This window comes from Eublepharis macularius, chromosome 3, assembly GCF_028583425.1.
Source record: "Eublepharis macularius isolate TG4126 chromosome 3, MPM_Emac_v1.0, whole genome shotgun sequence".
NCBI lineage: Eukaryota > Metazoa > Chordata > Lepidosauria > Squamata > Eublepharidae > Eublepharis > Eublepharis macularius.
The window spans coordinates 48823773-48849417 of record NC_072792.1 but is presented as its reverse complement, the minus strand read 5'-3'; positions in this window follow the sequence as shown (position 1 = coordinate 48849417).

Sequence of the window (25645 nt, the reverse complement as noted above, 5' to 3'; positions counted from 1 at the left end):
GCGCCTCCTGCCCTGCGGGGCAGGCAAAAGACCGCGGGGGGCTGCGAGGCTGCCCATGCTGCTGGCTGCACGCTCCGGCAGCTGGCAGCTGCTCCCGGCGCCCTCTCCCTGGCGGCGCCCCTACCCCCCCTCGATCTGGCCCTGCATGGAAGGATGCTGGGGAGGGGGCAAACCAACCTGATAGGATGGGTGGGTAGGGGAGCAATAACAGGGAAGTCTTCCTGGGACAACTATAGAGACAGTTGTATCCACGATCTGCAAAATTTTGTTGTGGGCCCCTTTCTTGTGTATTATAGTACCAAAAATTAATTGTACAAGATCTTGCGCAAGTAGAAATGCAAGAAGAGAAACACAAGGGGAGATACAATAAGTTAGACTGAATGCAAGTGGCTGCTGCAGTCTTTTTCTTGCATTTCCACTTGAGCAAGAGCTCTCGCTTAAGCAGAATTTTTTCACCAGATCTAACCCCCGCTGTCCCCCACCTGCAGGGGTGGGGGTGACATTGACATGGTATCATGTTGGCATGATCATTGGAGTGGCAGCATATATGCCACCCTTTCACCCCTTTACTGCTAGCAGCTGCTATGGGAATCAGGATTGCTGAGGCAATGCACAAACAGGTACATGTGAGCAGAAGAGAACAGCAGGCCTAGCTGGGAGCTGGAACTTCCCTATCCTTGTATTACCCCGTTGAGAAAGCAGGGGCTCCTGTTTAGAGTCAGTGTCCTAGGATGGAGTGCCTGTAACGTTTCTGAGCATAGCAGTGATAGTGAGAGGCAATGACTCTCCTTCTTTGGAAGTTTTTAAGGAGAGGCTAGATGTCCATCCGACAGTAATGCTGATTTTGTGAACCTAGGCAGATCATGAGAAAAAGGGCTGGAAGGGTTACATCAGTGCTTGGTTCTCGTGGCCCCTTCTTACGTGCCCAGGGTAAGGTCAATCACCACTTTGGGATCAGGAAGCAATTTTCTCCAGGCCAGTTTGGCCAGGGATCCTAGAGGCTTTTTGCCATCTTGTGGGCATGGAGCAAGGGTCACAGAGGTGTGTGTGGGGGGGTAGTTGTGAATTTCCTGCATTATACAGATGGTTTGACTAGATGACCCTGGAGGCCCTTCCAACTCCATGATTCTATGATTCCTTGAACGCTGTACATTCTACCCTTTGGCTATTTGTGGTTCTAAGTGGCCTTTACATGTGGTATAGATGGAACTCTCTGTTTAGGGCAGTGACGCTCTGTATTCTTGGTGTTTGGGGGGGCAATCAGTGGGAGGGCTTCTAGTGTCCCTTCCCCACTGGCAGACCTCCTGATGATACCTGGTTTCTTGGCCACTGTGTGACACAGAGTGTTGGATTGGATGGGCCATTGGCCTGATCCAACATGGCTTCTGTTATGTTCTTATTTTCTAGTTCCCACCATTGAAGTGCAAGGCTCTGTTTTGTAAGTGTGCATGACATGGTCGAGAGAGAGATAAGGGTCACATGCTATCATCTGAACTATGGGTTCCCTGGCTGGGGTTTATAGTGCTGGAAGGGGCTCCATTAGCAGCTATGCGGAGATTGGTTGGCTGCAGTCAGAATTGGCATCCTAGTTCTTGGGGAGTGGGGAGGGAAGTGTGGAGCAAGTATTGTTTTTTACTTGCATTAGCCCCTATAGGATTGATCTGAGCTGCAACCAGGTGCCCTACTGAACTCTTTTGAACTGGTGCTTAAGATGAGGTGGTCAAGTTGTCCTTCAGAATTTTTTTTAAAGTTTCAGAAGCATGAAAAATGCATACATTTTTGCCAGTATCTATCTATACTGTTGGGATCTACTGGAATGAACTTTGATATCTAAGGTATAGAAACACTCTTAATTTATCATAACTTTGAAACCAACCTGTAAATAATTAGGAGTTAAGAAGAGGAACTAAAACTACAATCCTACATATGCTTACTTGGAAGAAAGTCTCCTTCATATCAGTGGAACTTAGTTCTGAATAAACAAGATTGGCTAGGATTCTATAGCTTGAAACTTTTCATTTGGTTTTCTGTGGCTTATGGAACAGTTCACCAAGAAGCAGTGCTGCAACTGAACTGAAATGAATGGGAAGCAGCACATAAGCCCAAAACTATTATTGTGTTTCCCCTTTTATTTTGATGGGGCTTGAGCAGAACAGCTTCCCAGTGGACTGTTCTCTGTCTATTTTTTTTCCTCAGGTGGTGGGAAGGAAAGAATAAAGAGCCAGATAAAATGCTTTCATAGACCTATGACAGACACATATATCTTCAGTGCTTTCAACTGGCATTGCAAGTGTTCAGATAATTCAGTTGTCTACTTCAGAGTGTGAAGCGCAATTCATATATTTCTTTAACATCCAAATTACAGAAAACGTTCAAAAATATATTCTCTTGCATCAATGTACAAAGAGCTTTATGTGGAGCCTCTTAACACAGCAGCCTTTTTTCCTTGATGGTAGTACCTGCAAATTTCTTAAATGATGAAATAATCTCACAAATCTTTCAGAGTTGAACATCTTGGGCACCGGGAAGTGAGTTTTTCTGATGTGGTTCTTGGTCATTTTTAACCTTTTCTTGTTTTTTGTATTCGAGAGAGCTGTCTTCAGTGCATTGTATTTCTTTAACTGTCGAAGACAAATTGTGGCTAACTTCCCTTTTGCTGAATACTGGCTTCCAATGATACAGAGTCCTAGGAATGACAGCTTGTAGGAACATGGCAAGCAATTTTAGAATATTGAAGAAAATGAAACAGAAGATAAATTCTACTATAGACATAACAGTGTTATTAATCTGCAACATCAGAGAGGAATTAAGAGTCTGGAGCTGTACGATAGGCGCTCGAGTGGAACTAAAGCTTACTGATTAGACGAAGCATCCTTCAGACTAGGAAGTTATAAAGGGGGAAAAATTACAGCACATTCTTGGCAGCTTGAAGCAGATGTCTTTAGTCGTAACAAGTCCATGCAGGTTTTCTCCTTTGATACACAACCTCTAAAAGTTTTCTCCTCTTTGATACCCAACCTCTACTGAGGCCTTAGAATATCTTTTTCTTAAAAATTATCATTACTTCTGGTAATAAAGGGTCTGTGCTAGGGATCAGTAATTGGCTCCACTAGTCCAATGGCATCCCCAGGAAAAGGTCACTTCAGCCTCTGTTTGCCCAATAAACTTTTCCCCAAAAGTTAAAAAAGTATCATAAAAATGATCACACTGGGAACAAAACCTATAAAGTAGCTTTATAAAATAGCTTATGAAATATCGATAGGAATATCCTACCAAGAAGGATATTAATATCAGCAAGAATTCCAAAGGTCCTAGGAACATTGTCACATGTTGACTTCTTCCCATCAGTCCATCACACTGGAAAACTCAGGGCTGGCGCCTCCATTGAGGCAAGCCCGGTGACCGCCTCCAGCACTGAGGCGCCGGAAGGGGCACCAGGGCCAGGGGCAGCAGCAGCATGCGGGCAACTGAGCAGGAGGGATGGGAAGTTGCCCACACACTGACCCGGCCACCTGCCATGCCTGGCCCACAGCTACTGCAGCCTCCCAGCTCTCCCACGCTGCTGCCACTGCCAACACACGGAGCAGCAAGCCATGGTCCAGGCACGGCAGGCAGCCGGGGCAGCACACGGAGCAACAGAGTGGGAGGGCTGGGAGGTCTGTAGCAAAGAATGTCCTATCCTCACTCCTTCTCTCTTCTGTTTTGAAAGGCTAACCTAGCAAGAGGGTGGGTCCCTCAGAGTGCCCTGGTTCTCACAGATCAGTCAGCCTTCCCCCCAGGAGTCAGACAGCTTTGTGTCCATCAGTATAGCCAGTAACACTTATTTTCAGCAATGATTCTATAGCAAAAATGTGAGAGAGATAGGAGCGAACACAGTCTGGTGAGAACAGGACTACAGTTACATACCATCCACAAGATCATTGTCTATGGCTACCAAAGACCAGGCAGCCTTGGCACTGTTTTGAAAGGCTTTTACAGAAGTCACTTATCCTTCCCCGTTTAAACTCCATAACTGTCCTCTTGTCTGGCCAGCACCGTTACCTTATCCCTGTCAAAACTTCAACATTTTAGTCCCTGTAATACAAGAGAAGACAACATCTATACCGTGTTATTTGGGCATTTTCCAAACTGTGAAGTCCACTGTTGTGGTTTGCTTTGCTACCGGAGCTGCCAGGAACATTACAGGTCTGTTAACTTGTTAATTTATTGCACTTCAGCTAGCATGTATCAACTGGTAATATGAAAACTGGCAATATGTTTCCGAGCTGGCTGATGACTTTGAAAAAAGATTAATCTTGCGGTGGAAGCAATGAATACTGCCATTAATCACAGAGTAAATTATTCAGAGGATGATTACTGACCAGCCACACGTCTGGTTAAAAATTGCCATAAATATTAGTAGAAAACAATGAACTTTGCTGCATAATGTATCCAAACACCCTACGTGAGTATATAGTCATTCCAGCTCCAGCTTTGCTACCGTTTTCTATATGGCATGCTAAGGAGCTTTCTAAAAAATACCAACTACAGTTCATATTTGAAACGAAAGCCATTGTTCTGTATTTCCTGAGTTTCACTGATAAAGGTTCTGTTAAATATTTGAGCTTTATCTTAATAATATTAGAATTTTTTTATCTTATCTAGAAGGTTTTCCTTATATTTCACATACAGCCCTCTTGTTTGCTGTACATTCCCATGCTGATATAATATAAAATCTGTCAATGTGAAGGTTTAGCCTGAGGTGTTTACCACCAACATTCTTCCCAATTCCACACCACCACCAAGATGTTTGTTTCCGGCTGGAGAATAGGGCTGGTCTTTCAGTTGCTGTGTAAGCTGAAATACTTACAGGAACTGTGGAAAGGAAGAAGGGAGGACTGAAACCAACTCCATCTTCTAGCTCTGCCCCACCAGCTGTGTTGGCAGATTATCCTGTGGAAAAGACTCGTGACAGGACATGGAGAGCTGATCACTATTCTCCTGAAGGCAATTTTTTGTATAATTAAAAATAGTTATTAAGGCCCCTTTCAGTGAAAGCTCCCTCTCTTCTTCAACATTCTACGTTCTTAGATGAACCTGCTTAATGGACCTACATTCTAAAGCCAAAGGATTTAGAAGGGCATAACTCTCGTTAGGCTGCATTGCTAATTTCTTAGGGCTGCAGTTTTTTGCATGTGTATTTGGAATTCAGCTCTACTGAACTCAGTAGGACTCAGTTCAGAACTGAGTAAGCGTAAGTGGTAGAGACTGCAAGTCTTACTTTGAGTCATTTTCCGGACTCCTTGGTGGTTTTTTGTTGGATTTTTTTCAAATCCTTTTTCTTCCTGGAAGTGTTTCAACAGAAGAGTACTTCAGCAAAGGTCAAACCAACACTTAGCAGCACAAAAATTCTTCTCATGTTTCGTAAAGGGATCATAAGGATCTATTAGGAGCTGTGTGCCATCTTCACTGACCATCCTGAGGACTAGAAAGTGCATGAAGTGTATTATGTGAATTAATTTTTCATGGGTCTGCAACCTTTTCTTTAATTATAGCTCCATAAAGTATGGCAACAGACTTTGAAAGCACATGGACTGAGTCAAGTTTTGTATAATGTATTATACAAACATAATACACTTTTACAGAGCCACTTTAGTTCACAAACTGGGAAAAAAGTGAGATATATATAAAAAATTTAAAAAGCATGCATAGGCTTCTTATATCCAGGGGTCTTTTGGAGACCGTATTCATGTGTGACATTTTCCATTAAGAACATACCAGAGGTCCTGGAGAACAGTTGCCATTCCGGTAGTAAGTAGTACATTGGATGGACTAATGGTTTGACTCAAGGCGGCATCCTGTGTATATAAATATGTATTAATGAGAAGGCCTGATCGTTTAAGTTGCTTGCTTGTTGATTTTTACTGATTTTACTCTTTTTGTTTTTAAAGATGGAGGCTTGGCAATCATTGTGCAAACACTGAAAACCACAAATGCCTCTAGGAACATCTTCCTGACATCCTAACCCAAAAGAAAGCAAGTAGGCACGTATTGAAGATCTTTTAAAAATCCACTAAAGCTCTCATAGGTTGGCTTGTGCGTGGATCAAGAGAGGAATTGTATTAAAGCAATATGAGATCTGAAACCAGTCTGAGATCTGGTTTCACAAAGCTGATGGACTGCAAAAGGTAATATATTGTTCTTCTCTATAGTGATTGGTCAAAAAGTGTTGCCTGAAGATGTCTCTCCTTTTCAATATTTACAGGTTAAGAGTTTTATCCAGGGTTTTTATATTTAGACCTCTAGCTGCTCTTACAGAGGTTAAATTGACCATTTAAGAAAAGGTATTTGCCCTGGCACCCCCCCCCCCCCCCAATATGACATGAGACAATAAAGACAAAGACAGTTGAAAGTGGGTTCAACTCATTTTGCTTATTTATTTAAATTCATTTAAATGGCCAAGCTATGTCACTGCTTATTTAAATAAACTGAGCTGACCAATTTGAGGGTGGTCTGCACTAGGTGACTAGTCGTGGCCTAACCAGTATTTCAACTAGTCCTATTTAAAATGACGCTCATACCAGAGGCAGTGTGGAGCAGGTGAAAAAAGGGGCTACACCATTGCCAATCTAATGAACACCTCCCTCCCCCAAATTCCTGCTTGTCCCTATAATGGTGACCAGCTGGTGCTATGCTATACCTTGGAAGGGAGGGTGGGTCAGTCGCCGTAGCAAATTGCCTGCTAAGGCGAAGGTAAGCAAACAGCTTCCTGTTGCCACCCCCACCAGTAATGTTCCATTTACATTGATGTGGGGCCAGAGCAAACTGAATCCATGGCATAAATGCCATGAATATCCCTTTTATTTATAAGGAGAGGTAGGAAAGAGATCGATGTGTTTGAGGTAATTTGTAATAAATTACATAAAGATGTCTTAATAGTTCCATACATTTTGCTATTAGAGAAAATGGGTTGGATCCCAGGGAAGATTTCCACCTTTGCAACAGTCCTTGGACAAGAAAAAGAGCTAAAATTGCCCCTTGCTCTCTGCTTGTGCTAAGTGAAAGAGATTGAATCTAGCTTTTTTGCATGCATAAGACATATGACATAGCACAAGGTATTTCTTCTGATACTGTTATAAAACCCAAGTTAAAATGAAATCACGTGAACCATCTGTTATACATTCCACTATCCCATACGGACATTGTTGTTTCATTAAAATTATATTAAAGCCCTATGTGTAGTTGCCACTGATTAGCGACTGTTTGCCAAAGCAGAACTGTGCTAAGTAAAGCTTCCTTTTCACTCACATATCACTGAATCCAACCCAATAGGCTGAAGTTTTTATACAGGTGGTATTACACTCCAGTTAGAGTGTTGTATATGCCACAGTCAACTCAAATCTTTATTGAAAGTACAATAGCTTAGTTGGTATCTTTTTGATGTTTGGTGAATACCACAGTGGAGGAAAAAATTGGTCTACATATTCAAAGGAATAACCAGGACTTTAGAAATCAAGGTACCCAGAGAGAAATCCTCAGCAGGTATACTCAGAGTCTTACTCAAATCTATTCAGTGGGGGCTTACTCCCAAGAAAATGTTACTGTCAGTGCCTTTACGACTGTTTTAGTTGAATTCATGCCTAGATGGGTGAAAAGTAAACAAGAACATGACAACTAACTTATTGATTGCTGCAGGAACATTACTGGCACAACTTCAGAAATGGATGAGAATAAATATGTGCATGGTTACAGAAAATGTGGTTCATCATGAGCTTAATGAACAAATTTACTATCTACAGTTATCTGTGGGAGAAAAAGCAGAAAACATTTATTCAGCAAGAGCAACCATTTATCAAGTGGGGGACAAATAAGAAGAATCCAACTGAAAATGTTCAACAAGAAATATTACAATGTATTTAAAGTGGAGTTTAGTACAACAATGCGTATGTTTTAATCTATGATATATTTCTTTTCCTTTTTGCTATGTCAACTCAATTGCATTTTTATATTTTCCATTTTTAAAAGAAAAAAAATATGTTCAATCAACCGGATCTTCTTTTTATAGGTATCCCACTCCTGGATTCAGTGCTAAGATTATCTTCATGCTGGAAAAAATATATTAGTCACTGCATCTTGAGATATATAATGGAACTCTGATGCTGCTCTGATAATTATTCTGGGTATGTTGGACATTCTTTATAAAAACATTAATTGTTTAAATACAGAGACAGAGAAGGCCTTAGTAATTGTGCAGCTGTTGCTTTCAATAATGGATTGATGGTGTTGTGCAGGGGATCGTATTGAGTGCCACTAAATTAAGCTCAGTACATTAGCTGGCATATTTAACAAATCCAGTCATTTTGTAGCTAATGATGGGGAGATTGTGTGTCACTGAAATGTAAGAGACAAGTAGCTTTTTTTCCCCTTTTTACAATCAGACAGACAATTCACTTGCTCTTTTGAAAAATGCTCCTGTGCTTTGCTTACCATCGTCTTGAAGCTGATTTCCACTTATTGGACACCGGTTTTTGTTTTGTTTTTAAAACTTGTTTCTAGGCTGCCAAAAAGACTCTTCAGGTAGCTCACACAAGATCACTGAAAAAGAATAAGAAGACAGAATCAAAAGATTTGTAATGCCAGCAATAATCAGTTTCACAAATCAAAGTAATAAAGAAGCGACAAACCAGATAAAAGCTTTAAAGAATCATTTTAAAAACCAACTGTAATCTAAAAAATTGGAATCCATAGCAACAAGCAAACACAAAGTAAATTACCAATGAGGACATAACAAAGTTTGAAAATAATAGTTTAGAAAATTTAAAAAGGGAGAACAAGCAAACACAACTAATTCAACTAAAAGCATAGGTAAACAAAGAAAAGCCAAAGCTGATGTGTGCTTGTTTATAGGCTTGGTGTCTGCCAAATTGCTCTCGGGAAGTTATTCCATAACTGAGCCACCTTGTCTCTTGTGCCTCCCATCCCTCAGTCTTAGTCAGTGGTGGCACACATCACTGTAATGATCAGGTGGATTCATATAAAAGCAAACGATCCTTCAGATACTCTGGTCTGGATGAAATAAGGGAATGCCAATGTGAATCTACTTCCTTCATTGAAATGACAGAGGAAGATGCTATTGGCAGAGGAGTTCTATATACACATTGAATCTGGTGCCCAGATTGTTGGATCAGGGTGACAGGTTATAGAGGAAAACAATTGGCATGCAGATTTGACACTGACTTCTCAGGACTTCCAAATGCAGTCTTGTGTATCCAGCAAAGCACACATTTAATAACATTAATAATAACATTCAATTTATATACTGCCCTTCAGGACAACTTAATGCCCACTCAGAGTGGTTTACAAAGTATGTTATTATTATCCCCACAACAAAATACCCTGTGAGGTGGGTGGGGCTGAGAGAGCTCCAGAGAGCCGTGAGTAGCCCAAGGTCACCCAGCTGGCTTCAAGTGGAGGAGTGGGGAATCAAACCTGGCTCTCCAGATTAGAGTCCCACGCTCTTAACCACTATACCAAACTGGCTGTCACAGCTCTCATTTGCACAATGAGTTAAGTAAGGCTCCATAGGAATGAATGAAATAAGTGTTTACATTTGTGTTTTGTGCATGACTATGCAGACCAAAATATTTCTTTTCACCCCCGCTTGTAATTAAGGGGCTGATCTTTTAACACTATTTGTTTTAAGTTGTTAGTAGTCTATTTTTATGGTCTTTTATGGTCTATGTTTTAATGCTGGGCTGGGTTTTTAATGCTAGATTTTAATCAATATCTCTTAATGTTTTTCGTTTTATATTTTTTTATTGTAATTTTGTAATCTGCCTGGGCCAGGTTCCTGGAGAGACAATGTAATTTTTTTCTAAATAAATATATTTATAGACATTAGATCAACTGACAGGAATTGGAAAGAATCCAGAATCAGAATATTTATTGCCATTACAATTAAGTGAATAAAACTAAGTAAAATACATAAGTAAAACATAAACACTAGACAATAAAACTTTGATATTAAAAACATAAAAATTACTTAAAACACACAAGCACTTCTGTTATACATGGATGAAGGAGTCTCAACCATTAAGCACAGCTTGAGCCCTGATTTTCTTAGCTACCAGAGCAAACTGTGCTGCTCTCTAAGAGATGTGTAGATCCAGGTCAGAAAGAAGGAGAGTTATTTTTTCCATCACAGAGGAAGAAACAATGTTTTTAAAGATTTTCCCAGGAAATGTACTTCTGGGCCCTGTATACAAAGGGCAGAACAAAAGATAATGGGGAAGGTCTTTGAGGATTGAAGCTCCACAAATACAGAAACAGGCATCAATTGGTATTTGTGTGTAATGATCATCTAGAATGGTTGAGGTCATGGTTTGAAACCTCAGAGAAGTTAAAGCCATTCTAAGACTAGGAAATAAGATTTTGGTCAAATAAGAGATTCTGCCATGGTCCCTCTTGAAAAAAATTGAACCAGGGGAAAAATTTGGAAAAAGAGTTATGTCTGTCCAATGCAGCATCCGTCTTAAAGATCCAGTCTTGTATATTGAGACCAGGCAAGTGGACACCCTGAAGGTCATTCACCAGGGAATAATGACAGAGGATATTGTTAAAGTCAGTGGAGCAAATGGTGCCTGAATGCAGCAGTGCTTTGCTTTGTCTTAAGAGCAGACTCCCAGAGAGATCGCTTTGCTTTCTCCAGAATCGAAATAAGGCCACGTGCAAACCCAAGTTCAGCCTGGGCTAAAGCGGCTGGACTGCCATGGGGTAAAGTAAGAATCCTCTTTAAAAAGAAGTTTTGAATTGGTTCCAGGGTCAAGGTCAGACGTTCATTCTAACCCCAGATCTCTGCACCATATAGAAGCTGTGTGATAGCCTTATAAATGGAAGAGTTCCAAGGCCAGCTCAAGTAAAAATCCTCATTTCAAGGTGTAAAATTTAAAGATGGCCCTAGTGGTTTTCAAAATTGAGGCTTTTGTTATGGCCAAGTGGCCTTTCCATGGGAGGGTTTCACTAGATGTCACCCCAAGATACTTAAAAGTTCTACATTGTTCAATGGGATTGCCTTCTATTGACCATTTACATCATTGAGGTCTCTTCTGAAAGGCCATTACTTTGGTATTGGCAAATTGATGTTTAAGGCCTTGCCCTTGTGGAAATTTCCCAGTTTTTTCAGCATCCTTTGTAAACTGATAAAAGTTAGGGACACCAACACCATGTCATATAGGTGAATCGATACTTTCTGACCCCCTAAAGATGGTGGAAATAACTCAGTGCCTGACAAGCTTGAAACTGGGTTATTTAAGTAGAGATTGAAGAGCAAGGGGACCAAACGCACCCCTGTTGAAGAGCCTGTGGGGCCTACCTTAACTCTAACAGATATATTGGAGTGAAATTCCCAATCAGGAACAATAGATGTATATCAATATTAGTGCCTGCTAGTTTCGCCCACAGTCATTTCCAATCTACTAAGTCAAAAGCAGCAGTCAGATCCACAAGCGCTGTGAACATAGCCTTGCTGGAGCCCTTAATGCTATGTTGAGTTAGCTTGTTAAGGGTCAAGCCGTGCCTACCCCTTTCCTAAACCCTGTTTGCTCCAGTTTGTGCAGCAAAAATGTGTTGTACAACTTGGAGACTATGTCCAGCAGGCTAATTGGTGGATAATTTTTTGTGGGGGGAGGTGATTTGCAGCCCTTTTTAAATACCAGGATTACAATGCTTTGTTTCCATGCTGAGGGGAAAATGCCATTTTGATTGCTCTGGGTAAACAGCTTTGCAAAGATGGGCACTTATCAATCAGGGAAGGATTTAAACAACTCAGGTCCTTGCCAGGGGACTTACTAGAGGAGAGAGAGGAGGTGAGGCATCTTATTTCAGATGCCACAATTGGAGGCCATTGTGGTGAGGTGGACAAATCTAAAAGTAGTTTTTGCCCCACTGCCTCATTCTCCTGAATAAGAGGGGCCCAAAATACCTGGCTGTAGTCAGCATACCAGTCTTTTGCTGAGATCTGAGGCTCCAATAAGTGGGGGAGAGATCTGCCTAAACAAAAGGAAACAAGTTCCCAGAACCTGGCTTCCTTCTTTTCTTGGGCTGCCAGACCTCGTTCCTGCCATTGCAATTTAGCAAAGTCAAGCTTCTTCCGCCTCAGGAGCTTCTTATAAGCTGATCTGTAGGAGACGAGATGACTGATAGATGTTCCTTTCTTCCTATGATGAATACATCAAACATAGGCCGTTTTCACACTTCTTACCAGCCGCAGAACATGGTGCAAAGCTCCCAGGATGACAGTGTCTTCCTGGGGCAATTTTGCTTGAGAACCGGAGTTATGATGGGAAATCTCACCAGGAAGACGGGATTTACGGGAGCATTGCATGATGTTCCGTGGCCGGTAAGAAGTGTGAAAATGGCCATAGTATACTAGCTCTTTCATGGCTGTTCTACACTCTTGAGCAATCCACCCTCTGCCAAGATGAGTTGAGATTTTAAGGGGTCTGTTAATAGAGAGCAGAGGTTTGAGGAGCTGGGTTATGCCTTCAGAACACCTGGTGGCATCAAAACTGTCCTGAATTAGCTCTAAATAAACATAAGAAAGGTTATGAATGCAACTCAGACAAGATTTGAGCAATTAATGGATGCTAAAAAAATATCAAAAAAGGGCATGATTTCAAAAATATATGGCCTGCTATTGTCCTCTAACATCCCTAACAATTTTAGTTATCAAACTAAATGGCATAAAGACCTTAATGAAGTACTGACATTAGACAACTGGGGAAAAGTATGGGCATCAAAATTAAATAAATCTACAACTATATTAACTAAAATACAAAGCTATAAAATTATACACAGGTGGTACCTAACACCCCAAAAAACTCCTTCATTTTGCAGCCTAGGCTGATGGCGCGGAGGATGGCAAGCGCTGGCGACAAACTGAGACCACACACTGGCTGGGTGAAAATAGGCCACAACTTTATTGCGAACAGCAGGTAAGGAGCGAAGGCAGTCATATGGATCGGATCCCCAAGCATCGGCTGGCCCGCCTGCCAGCCGATGAACCCTCCCCCCTCAGGCCCCAGCTGAGGGGGGGCACCCAAGGAGCGGCATTAAGGGGGAGATCATCTGGGTGTACACCCCTGCATGATTCCCCTGTCGCCTGGTGGTGAGTCCGCCTGGCAGCCCCCGAGCTGGGCATGCACCTCCGTGACTCACCCCCAAGATTCCTATGGGAATCCCCTTACAGGAACCAGGGCGGAGGCCCTGATTCCCCCAAAAGAGATCCGATCCAATGACCAACCGCCACCAGAGCCCCCCCCCCGGGGGGGGGCTCCCGCCAAAGCTCCTACCGCCGCAACCACTCCAGCAGACCATCCCTGAGGTCCTGCAGCCAAATGTCATGCCCCCAGCTGGACAGGTGCACCCCATCTGGGCGGAACAATGCCTCCATGCGGAATGATATGTCTGAGTGCCGGATGAGCAGGCCCCCGGCAGCGGAGATGTAATGTCCCATGGCGCGGGCCACCCTTTGCCGGATTCCGTCCACCTTCTCGGGGTGGCGCGCAAAACGCCAGCAGCGCCTCTGGAGCAAGTCCGACCACAGGAAGAAAGTCCGAGGGAACAGCCCCCTTAGATAGTCCAGGTCACTGCACATCGCCCGTTTCAGCTCCGGAGCCTCCCGCCTGCCCAGGTCGTTTTCTCCCAGCTGGATAATCAAGGCGTCGGTTGGGCTCTCCCGGCGGGCCTGCCGCAACAAGGTGGGAACCAGCGCCTCCCACCGCATGCCCCGGGAGCCAATCCTGCGAATCTCGATGTGATCGTCCAACCCGAGGTGTCTTCCCCATCCTGAGGACGCCGCGTACTTTCCGGCCCAATGCACGATACTGTGGCCACAAATCCAAACAATCCTCCGGAACCCTGAAACATGAAGCATAAACAGACTCAATGAGCCAGAGCCCGGGCAGGGCGGATGTAAGTGCGGAAGGCCCGGGACCGCCAGCGGCCGAGCCGCTGGATGGTATACGCGGGGAGCCCGAGGCCTGCCACCACTGTGGCTGCGCCAATGCGGAAGGAATGGGATGCGAAGCTCGCTGGCGGGAACCCAGCTGCCTGTAGGCATGCCCGCAGCAGGGCCGCGAACTGGTAGCGTGTAAACGGGGCGCCGCCCCTGTGCACCAGGAAGGGGCCGGGGAGGGGAGGCCGGACTGCTAGGTAAGACTGGACGGCCCTGACTGGACAGATAGCCTGCTCCCGAGAGGCCCGCAGGCTGACAGAGACCCCCCGGCCCCGTTGGTCGGTTTTGGATTGCCGGACCAGGATGGTGACCCTGCGCCTGGAAAGAACCACGTCCCCTGCTCCCAGGGCCCTGCCAGAGGCATCCTGGCGGGACCCCGCCACCAGTTCGCTGACCCTGAAGGCCCCAAAAAAGGCCAGGGTGAAGGCCACATGTACAAGCCGCTCCTTGTACGAAGACCAGCAGATGTCTGGGAGTGCCTGCAAGGTCGCCCACAGGATGGGCAGGGTGATGGGCCTGCGCTGGTCAGGTGCCCGCGGGGAGACCCTGCCCCACCCCTCTAGGCCCTGCGAGCCTGGAAACCGTCACATGGATCGGGGAATCCTTCTGCCTTGAAGACGAAAGAGATTCCCGACAACTCGCGCCGCATGGTTCCTGGAGCGAAGCCAGATCCTCGCAGGTGGGCCAGGTAACGCAGCACCGTGGTCTTGGATGGCGGCCAGGGGTCCCGGTCTCCTTCCTTTCCGATGAAGGTGAGGAAGCGCGCCACTGCCTTGGCATAAGCCCGCAGAGTAGAGGGAGCCACTGAGCTGAGAATTCCCTGTGTCACTGTGTCTCGCCAATCCGCCACAGGTTCACCGGGAATGGGTCGGGAGTGCGTGCCGCTTGAGGGGCCAGCGAGAAGAACTTCTCCATCTGGAAGCGAGACAGTGCATCTGCCATGCTGTTATCCAAACCTGCTACGTGCCGGGCTGAAAATGAGATGTTAGCGGAAAGACAGCATAGCACAAAATGCCGGATGAGCAGCATGACCCGCTCAGAGCGAGAGGACTGCTTGTTAATCACCCGGACTGACACCTGGTTGTCGCACCAGAAGAGGACCCGTTTGTCCCTGAACTCCTCCCGCCAGATTGTAACGGCGACCAAGATGGGAAACAGCTCCAGGAAGGTGAGGTCCCTGAGGATCCTGGAGCTGGCCCAGGATGAGGGCCATCGCTGAGCGCACCACCTCCCTTTGAAGAAGACCCCAAACCCCAGGCTGCCCGCTGCATCCGACTGCACCTGCAAGTCGGAGCCTGGAGAGAGGGCACATTGCCACAGCGAAACCCCGTTGTAATTGGAGAGGAACTCCCCCCAGACCCTGAGATCCTCCTTCATCCCCTTAGTGAGCCGAATGTGATGGTGCGGTGCCGATGCCCCCCTGCACGCCCTGGCCAGGCGAGCGCAGAAGGCCCGGCCCAGGGAAACCACTCGGCAGGCAAAGTTGAGATGCCCAATGATGGACTGGAGGTCCCTTAAGGTGCACTTCTCCCGAGGGAGAGTGGACTCAATGATGGCCCGCAGCCGAGCCAACTTGTCCTGGGGGAGGCGAGAAAGGCCTGCCTCGGAGTCGAGTTCAATCCCCAGGTAAGTGAGACGGGAGGTGGGGCCCTCCGTCTTTTCTGGCGCAAGTGGGACCCCCAGCTCATCAGCCAAGTCCTGGAAGATCCTAAGCCGAATGGCACAAGTGTGACCACCAGGGGGCGCCATGACCAGGAAATCATCGAGGTAATGAGTAATGTGGGGGGAACCCATGCGATCCTTGGCGGCCCACTCCAGGAAGGTGCTGAATGCCTCAAAGGCGGCACAGGCAATGGAGCACCCCATGGGCATGGCCCTGTCCACGTACCATTGATCCCTGAACTTGAAACCCAGGAGGCAAAAGTCCTGAGGGTGAACCGGAAGTAGCCTGAAGGCGGATTGAACATCACACTTGGCCAAGAGGGCCCCCCGCCCGCAGGACTGGACGAGGCGGACCGCCTGGTCAAAGGAGGCATATCTAACTGAGCACAGCTCCTGGGGGATGCAATCATTGACTGAAGAACCACGCGGGTATGACAGGTGGTGTATGAGTCTGAACTCTCCAGGGGCCTTCTTGGGGACGACCCCCAGAGGAGAAACCCTGAGGTTAGGTAACGGGGGGGAAGAGAAGGGGCCAGACACCCGGCCAGCCCCCACCTCCTTGGCAATTTTGGCAGCGACCACCTCGGGCAACTCCTTTGCAGACTTAAGGTTGCCCGAGGAAGTGGCCACACGGAGGCCCGTGAAAGGAATTCGGAAGCCTTTGGAGAAGCCTTCCATCAGGAAGGCAGCCGCCAGCCTGTTAGGGTATTGTTCCAGGAGGGGGCGGAGGGCCTGCAGGCGGATAGGTGTGTGAGCCAACCCTAACTCAGTGCAGCCAGGGCTACTTGCTGCCGCTGCTGGGCTGGTGACCGGCGGTGGAACTCGACCCCCCATCCCTATGGGCACCGCTATTGGAGGACCGGCCCCCCCGAAAGGGAGCCGTGGCCTGAGATCCTCGCGGGCATACCTGGCAGGAGTGCGGGGCACCACAAGACTCGCAACAGTGCTCGTAACGGCACTTGGACCGCTGGCACTTGCCCTGATTGAATTCCCAGCACAGGCCGCGAGGTCTGTCCCACCGGCTGAACCAGCGCCCCCCCCGGGCAGGCTCAGCCCGCCCTCTCATATGGGGGCCCACCAGCCAGAGCCAGAGCTTCTGGCTGATGAGGTCCCACCTGGCCCTGGGGTTCTGGGAAGCCCTCTTCCGGAAGGCCTCATCGTAGTCCATAGCTGCCGCCTCCCCGGCCAGGGCCCGGGCCCGCAGGACGTTGCCCAAATGGTTGGACAAGTGCCACCCTCGTTGCGGATACGCTATCTGCACCACCCCCATGTAGACAGTGAACCCTTCCATCCAGTTACTAAAGGTCCGTTCAGCTGTCTCCTTTTTTGGCGTCTTTTTATCCCGTTTGTTGGACGGGGGGCACCTCCCATCCTCTGCCTCCGGCCTGAGGAGGGAGAAAACGTCTACGTAGAACCCGTTCAGGATTCTCTCCCGGGCCTTGCGCGATAAATGAATCCCCGGGGGATCCTCATCGTCCGTGAAGGACCTAGAGGAGAGGGGGGGTGTTTCGCTGTCCTCTGTTCCCCAAACCTCCCGGGAGTCCCCAACGCCAGCTGCCCCCCTGCGCCGTGAGGCCCAGCCTGGGAGGCCGGGGATGGCGGCCCCCGCTTCCCAGTAGCCCGCCCCGCCGCACTCATCTTCTGAAGAGGACTCACCTGTGGATCCCTCGCTGTCTGAATCCTCCTGGTGCCGGCAGCTTCGGCTTGTCTTCCTGGGGGCCTTCCTTCTTTTAGTGGAGGGGGGCCGCCTGTGGCTGGAGCTCCTGGAACTGGAGCTCGATGACCTTTCCCCTCGGCGCCCTCTGGCAGGGCTGCTTCTGCTTCTCTTGCTGCGCCCGCTAGAGGGGACCTCGACAGGCCCTGGGGGAGGTGCGACTCCCCCAGGCCTGGAGTTCCCCAGGCTCTCCACCCTGGCAGAGAGTAGCTCCAAGGTGCGGCTGATACTCTGGAGGGAGGTGGCTGTGCTATCCTCAGCAGCCCCCCCTCCTTGCACTGAGCCCTTATTTGGGGGGGGAAGCCGGACGCGGGCCCCCTTCGCATGCCCCTTGGCCTTCCTGGAAACCGTGGTGTGAGGGCGCTCCCTGGAGGGTGCGGAGCCCTTTGGGGATGGCTGTTGCTGGTGCCTCCCAACTTGAGGCTTCTTCCCCTGACCCCCGGCAGGCTGCTTGGGCTTTCCATCTATGGGGCCCTTCTTGCTCCTGCTGCCGGCAGCCCCCTTGTTGGGCCCCCCGGGGGGTGCTGGTGCTGCCTTGCCACCCCCCTGCACCTTCTTCCCTGCCCCGCCAGCCCGCCTGGTTGGAGCCATGCCCTGGCCGGTGGTGGCTTCCGTTGGGGCGGGGTGGTGCCGCTGCTCCCCTGCCCTGGCTAACCGAGGGGCCGGGAGCAACCGGAGGCTGTGGAACGGCTGCCTGGGTTGCACCACGCGGTCCTCCCTGGATGACTTCACCGCGGAGGGGCCTGGGCTCAGCTCTGCCCTGGGTCCCCCACCGCGGCGCTCCCACCTGCCCTGAGCTAACAGGAGGGGCAGGGAGCCCGGTCCGCGTGGTCGCCCGACGAGCGGAGAAGCAGAGAGCCAAAGGGGGCCCAAAGCCGGGAGGCAGTGGAGCTGGGCGGAACGGGGGAGGCTCAGCTAAACCTCCCCGGCCTCAGCCTCCGTGCTGCCGGTCCAACGCCGCTCGCCTCCTCTCTGCGTCTTCTCGTCGCCGCTCGCCGCTCCTTCTCTCTCCGCAGCTCTTCTCTCCTTCGCCGCCCGAGCCGAGTGATCTGAGGCCGGGCCGGGCCCTAAATAAATACCCAGCCAGCGGACCAGAGGGAAGACTGCCTCCCCGAGGTCCGCCGGCTGGCCCGGCCCCGCCCCCCGGCCGGCTGATTGGCCGGCCGGAATTCAAATCCGATTGGATGCTGGCTGCCCGGCTGAGACCGAGTCAGCCAGCATACCGGCCGCCGCGCCTGCCCTGTCCCCGCGCCTCCCGGCAGCAAACCAGGCTCCCGGTAAGTCGGGCGCCCGCTCTACTCTTCAGCATCGCCCTCTTGTTGGAAGAAATGCAATAATAAGGGTAATTTTGCTCACTGTTGGTGGGAATGCCCCTTGATATCTCAATTTTGGTCAGAAATATTCAATATTATTAAGGAAATAACAGGGTACAGTGTCCCTATGTCAGCAAAAGTAATCTTCTTGGGACTGTGGGATCAGACATCAATCTCGAATGTTAGAAGAGACCTTATCAACTCTCTCCTCGTGGCAGCTAGGAGTGCAATAGCGACCAAATGGAAAGACCAATCGCCACCTACTACAGAACTTTGGTTTACAAAATTCTGGAACCATTTGATAATGGAAAAAGTAACTGACAACCTACATCAGACGGAATATCAATCTTCGGGATCAAACTTCTTGGAAAAATGGATCCCATTTTACGAATACATAGAAGCAAGAGATCTGCAACCTCCCTCTTCACACCACTCATTGTTGATGTACTAAAGTTGAAGCACTGTGTTAATATTTGTTAATGCAATGTATTATATTGGTTTGTTGTTTGATTATTGTTACAGTTCTAAAATTGAATAAAATTATTTATAAAAAAAAATAGTTCTTGGCACAGAGGCCAGTCAGGCAATAATACAATAAATAGGATTGCCAGCTCTAGGTTGGGAAATTCCTGGAGATTTTGGCGGGTGGAAACTGGAAAGGGTGGAGTTTGGGGAGGCAAGGGACCTCAGTGGGGTGTAATGCCTTAGAGTCCACCTTCCAAAACAGCCATTTTCTCCAAGAGAACTAATCTCTGTTACCTGGAGATCAACTGTAATTCTAGGATATCTCCAGCCACCATCTGGAGGTTGGCAACCCTAACAGTAACTAAGGAAGCCAATGAACAAAATGATGAACATTATTTATTTTTCAGTTATTAATATATTGTTATTATTGAGCAAAAGTAGGCATATATCAGAAGTGCAGAACATGTGACAATAATTTCATAACTAAAACATTATGGATCATGAGATTGTATGGCTATGATGAGGGACTGTGGGGGTGCATTTTACAAGTTTGTATTGGTCCTGAAATTGTAATGCTTGCGCCCTCTTTGCAATGGTAAGGAAGTGCTTGGCCTTTAGAATTTTCCTGTTTAAAAAACATTCCTAATAACTCATATATTTCTTTTTCTTGTATAAATATTGAATAAATTGGATGAGTGTGGTGTAGTTAGAGTGTTGGACTAGGATTGGGCAGGCACAGGTTTGAATCCCCACTCTGCCATGGAACATTTCTGGGTGACCATGGGTCAGTCACACACTCTCAGCCTAACCAACCTAGGCAGAGTATAAATGAAGTGGATAAATAAATAATCCACCATGAGATCTGAGATAGGATAAGTGTAGGAAAAAGTAAATCGGCTGTTATAAAAAAAATGGGGGGAGCTGTGGCTTCAGTGAACATTTACATTTTTTCTGTAGTAATAACTTCATATTGTATTAATTCAATACAAAACTAATTGCTGTATCTATGAATAAGGTATATTTTTAGTGTGTTGTTTCATTGTGAAGGAGATGTGTTATAAGACCTTAGGAAAAATTAGTGTACTGGGAGATTGCTTAAATACAGAGGATGCCCTTGAATAAGGAATTTCAGTCTTGCTGGAAATGTACTTGTGAGATAAAATTGCATAATAAATACATAAATATTCGTAAGATGTGACCTTGTAGAAATATATCCAATATATTCATAGGTAGACTACAATGCAAGACTGTCCAAGACAACAACGACAACAACATTCGATTTATATACCACCCTTCAGGACAACTTAATGCCCACTCAGAGTGGTTTACAAAGTATGTCATTATTATCCCCACAACAAAACACCCTGTGAGGTGGGTGGGGCTGAGAGAGCTCTGAGAGAGCTGTGACTGACCCAAGGTCACCCAGCTGGCTTCAAGTGGAGGAGTGGGGAATCAAACCCGGCTCTCCAGATTAGAGTCCCACGCTCTTAACCATGACACCAAACTGGGTACAAAATACCTTACATTTTATTCCAAACATCCTTCATTTTTTTCCTGTGCCCTTCGTCAGATATGGATACAATTTTTCTTTTAACAGAAAGAAACAATAATCCAAAGTAATATGCAACTATGAAATAATAACCTGAACACAGCTAAAAATGCCTACTGGATCTGAGTTACCATGAGTATCATGAAGAAACATGAATATATAAAGCTGTCTTTTCCTGAACCAGATCATTGGTCTCTTCTTGACCTCAGCAGTGTCCCCTGTGACTTGTGTTTGCAAAATCTTTCTCAAAACCTACTAGCTCAGATACCTCAAACTGAGATGCTAGGGGGACTGGACCTGGGACTTCTTCCATTTTATGAGTAAATATCCAGTGCCTGGAAATAATCATTAATTTAATTTATTTATTTATTACATTTCTAGACCGCCCTCCCCATCGGACGGGCTCAGGGCGGTGTAACAACATACAATTTATAACATACAGTTTAAAACAATAAAAACATTCTCAATAAACATTTAAAAACATTATCCATGTGCAATAAAATTTCTCACATGGCGGATATAAGTATGTGTCACACTTTATGAGCTCCTGCATGGGTGGTGGACGGTCTTCAGTGGTACAGCCGGCAAGAGGACAGCCTAGCCCCCACCAAATGCCTGGTGGAACATCTTCGTCTTGCAGGCCTGGTGGAAAGATAACAAATCCCGCCGGGCCCTAGTCTTCTCAGACAGAGAGTTCTACCAGGTCGAGCCAGGACCAAAAAGGCCCTGGCTCTGGTAGAGGCCAGACGGACCTTGCTGGGGCCAGGGGTCATCAGCAACTGCTTATTAGCTGATCAAAGTGACCTCTGGGGAACATATCATGAGTGCAATCCTAAGAATACTTTCCTGAGAAATTCAATCAATCTATCTTAGCAACCATACAAGATAAGAACAAGACTTATTTAATTAAATTGAGCTTATTTCTGAATAGACCTGCATAGGATGGCTCCCTATGTCTCCTACACAGAGACAGGGTAAAGATTGCAAATATAGGCTTATTTCAAATATAGTCTGTGTGCTTTTCCTTTTAAACACAATGGCTTACATAGTCAACATATTTCAAAAGTATGACAGAAGTGCTACTTGTCCTCCTGTTGCAATGAATATTCACATTTTTTCTGTTCCTTAAGTGCTAATGGTATATTATTGAAGCTGACAAGTACCTACTAAATCAACTGAAGGACTGAGTATTTAACATCATAATTATGAACTTTATTAATCTTTTCCCTAAAGCTGAATATGAACAGACATCATCTTGCATATGAGAAAGCATGTTTTGAGAGTAGTGAACATTATTTTGAGTGGTTTAATTTTTTATAATGTTGAAAAACTGGATATATACCAATCGATATTTATAAACTCCAGTTCCCATCACATCTGAGTACACCAAAGGGGATAGTTGTGTAAAGTAGGACCTACCTGAGACAACAATCACAGTTGAAAGGAAGAAAAAGCTGTTGAAAGGGTGTGGTGAAACCCAAGGACCCTGCCATCTTGTCTGGCGTACAATTATGCTCAGGAGGAACCTGGCTGGAGCATTAATGCTCAGAAGTTATAGCTGAGAATCAGGAACATTACAGTTGTGAAGGACTACATGTGAGAAAATAGAAAAATGTACAATAGCAAGATATATGTTGTGGTTCAAAACTAGTAAAAAGTCTCCTTCATATGAATAGTCTGGGAACAGAAATAAAGAACATTTATAAAAGTTATTCTTGGAGAAACTGCCAGTGGGTAATAACATGGCAGAGCCAGTTTGGTGTAGTGATTAAGAGCGCAGGACTCTAATCTGGAGAGCCGGGTTTGATTCCCCACTCTTCCACTTGAAGCCAGTCTAGGAGCTCTCTCAGCCCCACCCACCTCACAGGGTGTTTGTTGTGGGGATAATAATGGCATACTTTGTAAACCGCTCTGAGAGGGCATTAAGTTGTCCTGAAGGGCGGTATATAAATCGAATGTTTATTGTTGTTGTTGTTGTTGTTGTTGTTGTTTTTGTTGTTGTTGTTGGATAAGGAGAAGGAGGAAGTATATGGAGTTGGGCAGAACTTGACGATGTCCTGCCCATGAACACAAGATTTGGTGCCAGAAATGAGAAACTTGGTGCCAGAAACTTTCTGATATCACAAAAGAGTCTGATTGTGACAGGTGTTGCAACTCATTTTTAATTTTTTAATTAGAATTCCTTTTTACATGTACCACGACTTTTGCACTCACGAGACTCTGAGGTTAAGATGGTAAAACCCCCAGGGAGCTTGTGTGTTTGCAGGGCCAGCTCAAGGGGTGAAGGGTGATGGGCAATGCAATAAGAAGACACAGAGACACCAAACTGAGTTTAAAAGGCCATGACTTTATTGATTCCAGCTTATGGAGCTGTGGGGCCACATAGGGTGCAGATCCAAGCATCGGCTGACCCGCCTGCCAGCTGATGACCCCCCTCATCCCCTCAGCCTGCCTGCTTGAGGGGGGCTGGGCATAAACCTCTGTGTGGATCCTCTGCATCCTGGGAACGAACATGTTCTGACAGCCCCCAAGCTGGGCTTCTCCCAGTCATGCATCACCCTCAAGATCTCTTAAGGGGATCTCCATTTATGGGAGAAAAGTGCACACAGGCTATGTTTCCTGCCCCCCCCCACCAAAGGATCCATGCCCAGCGCCAAAACCTCCACCAACTAAAGTTGTGACATGATTAGAGCAAGCAACCAAGGAGTTACAAAAAAATGCAAAGGAGACCCAGATACCCACATAAAAGAATATCTGAGCTGAGGGCCAGAAATCCCAAACCTAAGTCAAGGGAAGGATAGCTGGGAAGCGGGTCTCAAATGAATGCTGCGGGGGCTGACCGGCTCCTGAATTTATGCTTCACCTGACTGAAAACTGAGCTCTCCAGGTCTACCAGCAGGGCCTGCCCATACTGATTGGCTGCCTGGGCAGTTTGAATTTTATTGGCTCCCACGTGGCCACAAGGAGGCCACTGGGAGCAACCCAGGCAAAGGAAATAGCTGCCACATCACACATCACAAGGAGGCCACAGGGAGCTACCTGGGCCTGAGGAAACCAAGGCTGCTTTGTGCAGCACCCCACACACTGCAGCCCCTAGGTATGTCTGGGGCTAAGAACATCTGACTGTTCTTTGCCATCAGGATGATGAGGCTGGCCATTTATGAATTCTTGGAGGGCATCTTCATCCGGATAATTATGGAAGAAGTAACTCAGTGTGTTGTATGCAATCGAGCTGAGCTTTTTGCTTTATGTTAATATAGTGCTGTTCTTAATAAACTAATTAATTAATAGATCTTAAAAAGTGTTTGTCTCCCAACTGGAAATGTAAAATGATCTGGTATCACTTAGGGAACAATTCTAAGTAGTCTACTCAGAAATAACCTCAGTAAGCCCCCATGTTATTCAATGGGGCTTACTCCCAGAAAAGTGTCCATAGGACTGCAGGGTGACTTAGGAGAGAGTTATGGTGTAATAATGGTGATTCTTTTACTTACTGAGGGCAAATCAGAAAAAAATAGGCCTCTTTTTTGTAAACAACTTCCAGTATTTCAATGAGTCTTAGGCAGACTTAACTTTCTCCAGACTGCACTCACTATCTTTACACAGTTCAGTCAAACACAATAAAATCCACTTACATAACAGCCTTTAAGGACTTTTTGGTTAGTAAATGTAAAATGCATTTGTATAATAGCAATTTTGTAGTTCTTGTGCTGGTTAAATATTCATAGCAAAAGCAATTACTGTGGCTATCATTTTATGCTATGAAAAACTTTATTTCTGCACTGTGGTCGTTAAGGAAAAGGATAATGTTCATAGGAATTCCAGCTCGTGCTTATATTGAGGCTAAAGAGTGTTATTGATCTGCTTCAAAGGAGCAGTTAGCATATCTATACGCTGCTCTTAAATGGTCAGACCATTTCCCGATATTAAAATTTTCTTTAGTACAATCATCACCCATAAACTCTATATACCTCTGTGGAACATAGTTTTAAAATTGGTTAATTTTTCACTCATGTTTTCCTAGTCCAACAGTAAACATTTGTCCAAAATATGACTTTTAAGATAATGCATTGTTCCCAACTTACTCACCCCCTCATAAAAACCTCACATTGTTGTACATCTTATACCTAGTTTCAGGTGGGTAGCTTTGTTGGTCCATAGTAGAAGAGCAAGTTTCGGGTCTGACGAAGGGAGCTCTGATTCTCGAAAGCTCACACCCTAGTTTGTCTCTAAGGTGCTTCTGGACCAAAATCTTGCTTACACCCAGACATTCTATTTTTATATATGAACATTGAGGGTATCAGTTCAGTTTGCAAATTTATTATTCTTGTGCTATTTTTATCTGTGTTCTCAAGAAGGTCATACTTCAGGACATGTGGAGAAAGATATTATTTACTTTGTGTAGGAGAAATAAACATTCAAGATCCTATTATCAAATTTCAACTTGGAAATCAAGCTGGATGGTGTTTCTCGTGTAGAATTGTCCACTCCGTTTTTCCCATGTGGTGATTGAAATTATCTCATGATATCATGATTTCTGGCATTTGTGCCATGTTAGCTCTCTCTGCAATATACATGAGCTATAGCATCAGTCCCAGATGAATATCACTGGTATTAAAATACCATTTCAGAGTATCAATGATGACTGTTGCTTTTAATTGTGGGCACATATTATTACATGTCAAATAGACAGATACTGTAGATACAAATCCATAGGAAGATGGTGTTACTCATCAAAGAAATTTCATATTTACAAACTGGTCTCAGAAACCCAGTATGGAATAACTGTTTCTCCTCTGTGGCCTCTCACTCTCAGGTGTGTATTTTAGCGCTAGTTAAAGCAAAATGTTTCAGGGAACAGAATTCTTACATGACTCTAAGGATCCAATAACCTTAAAATCCCATTTAGTACTATGACCCACGCATTCCCAGTAATCCTTTCTTGGCCT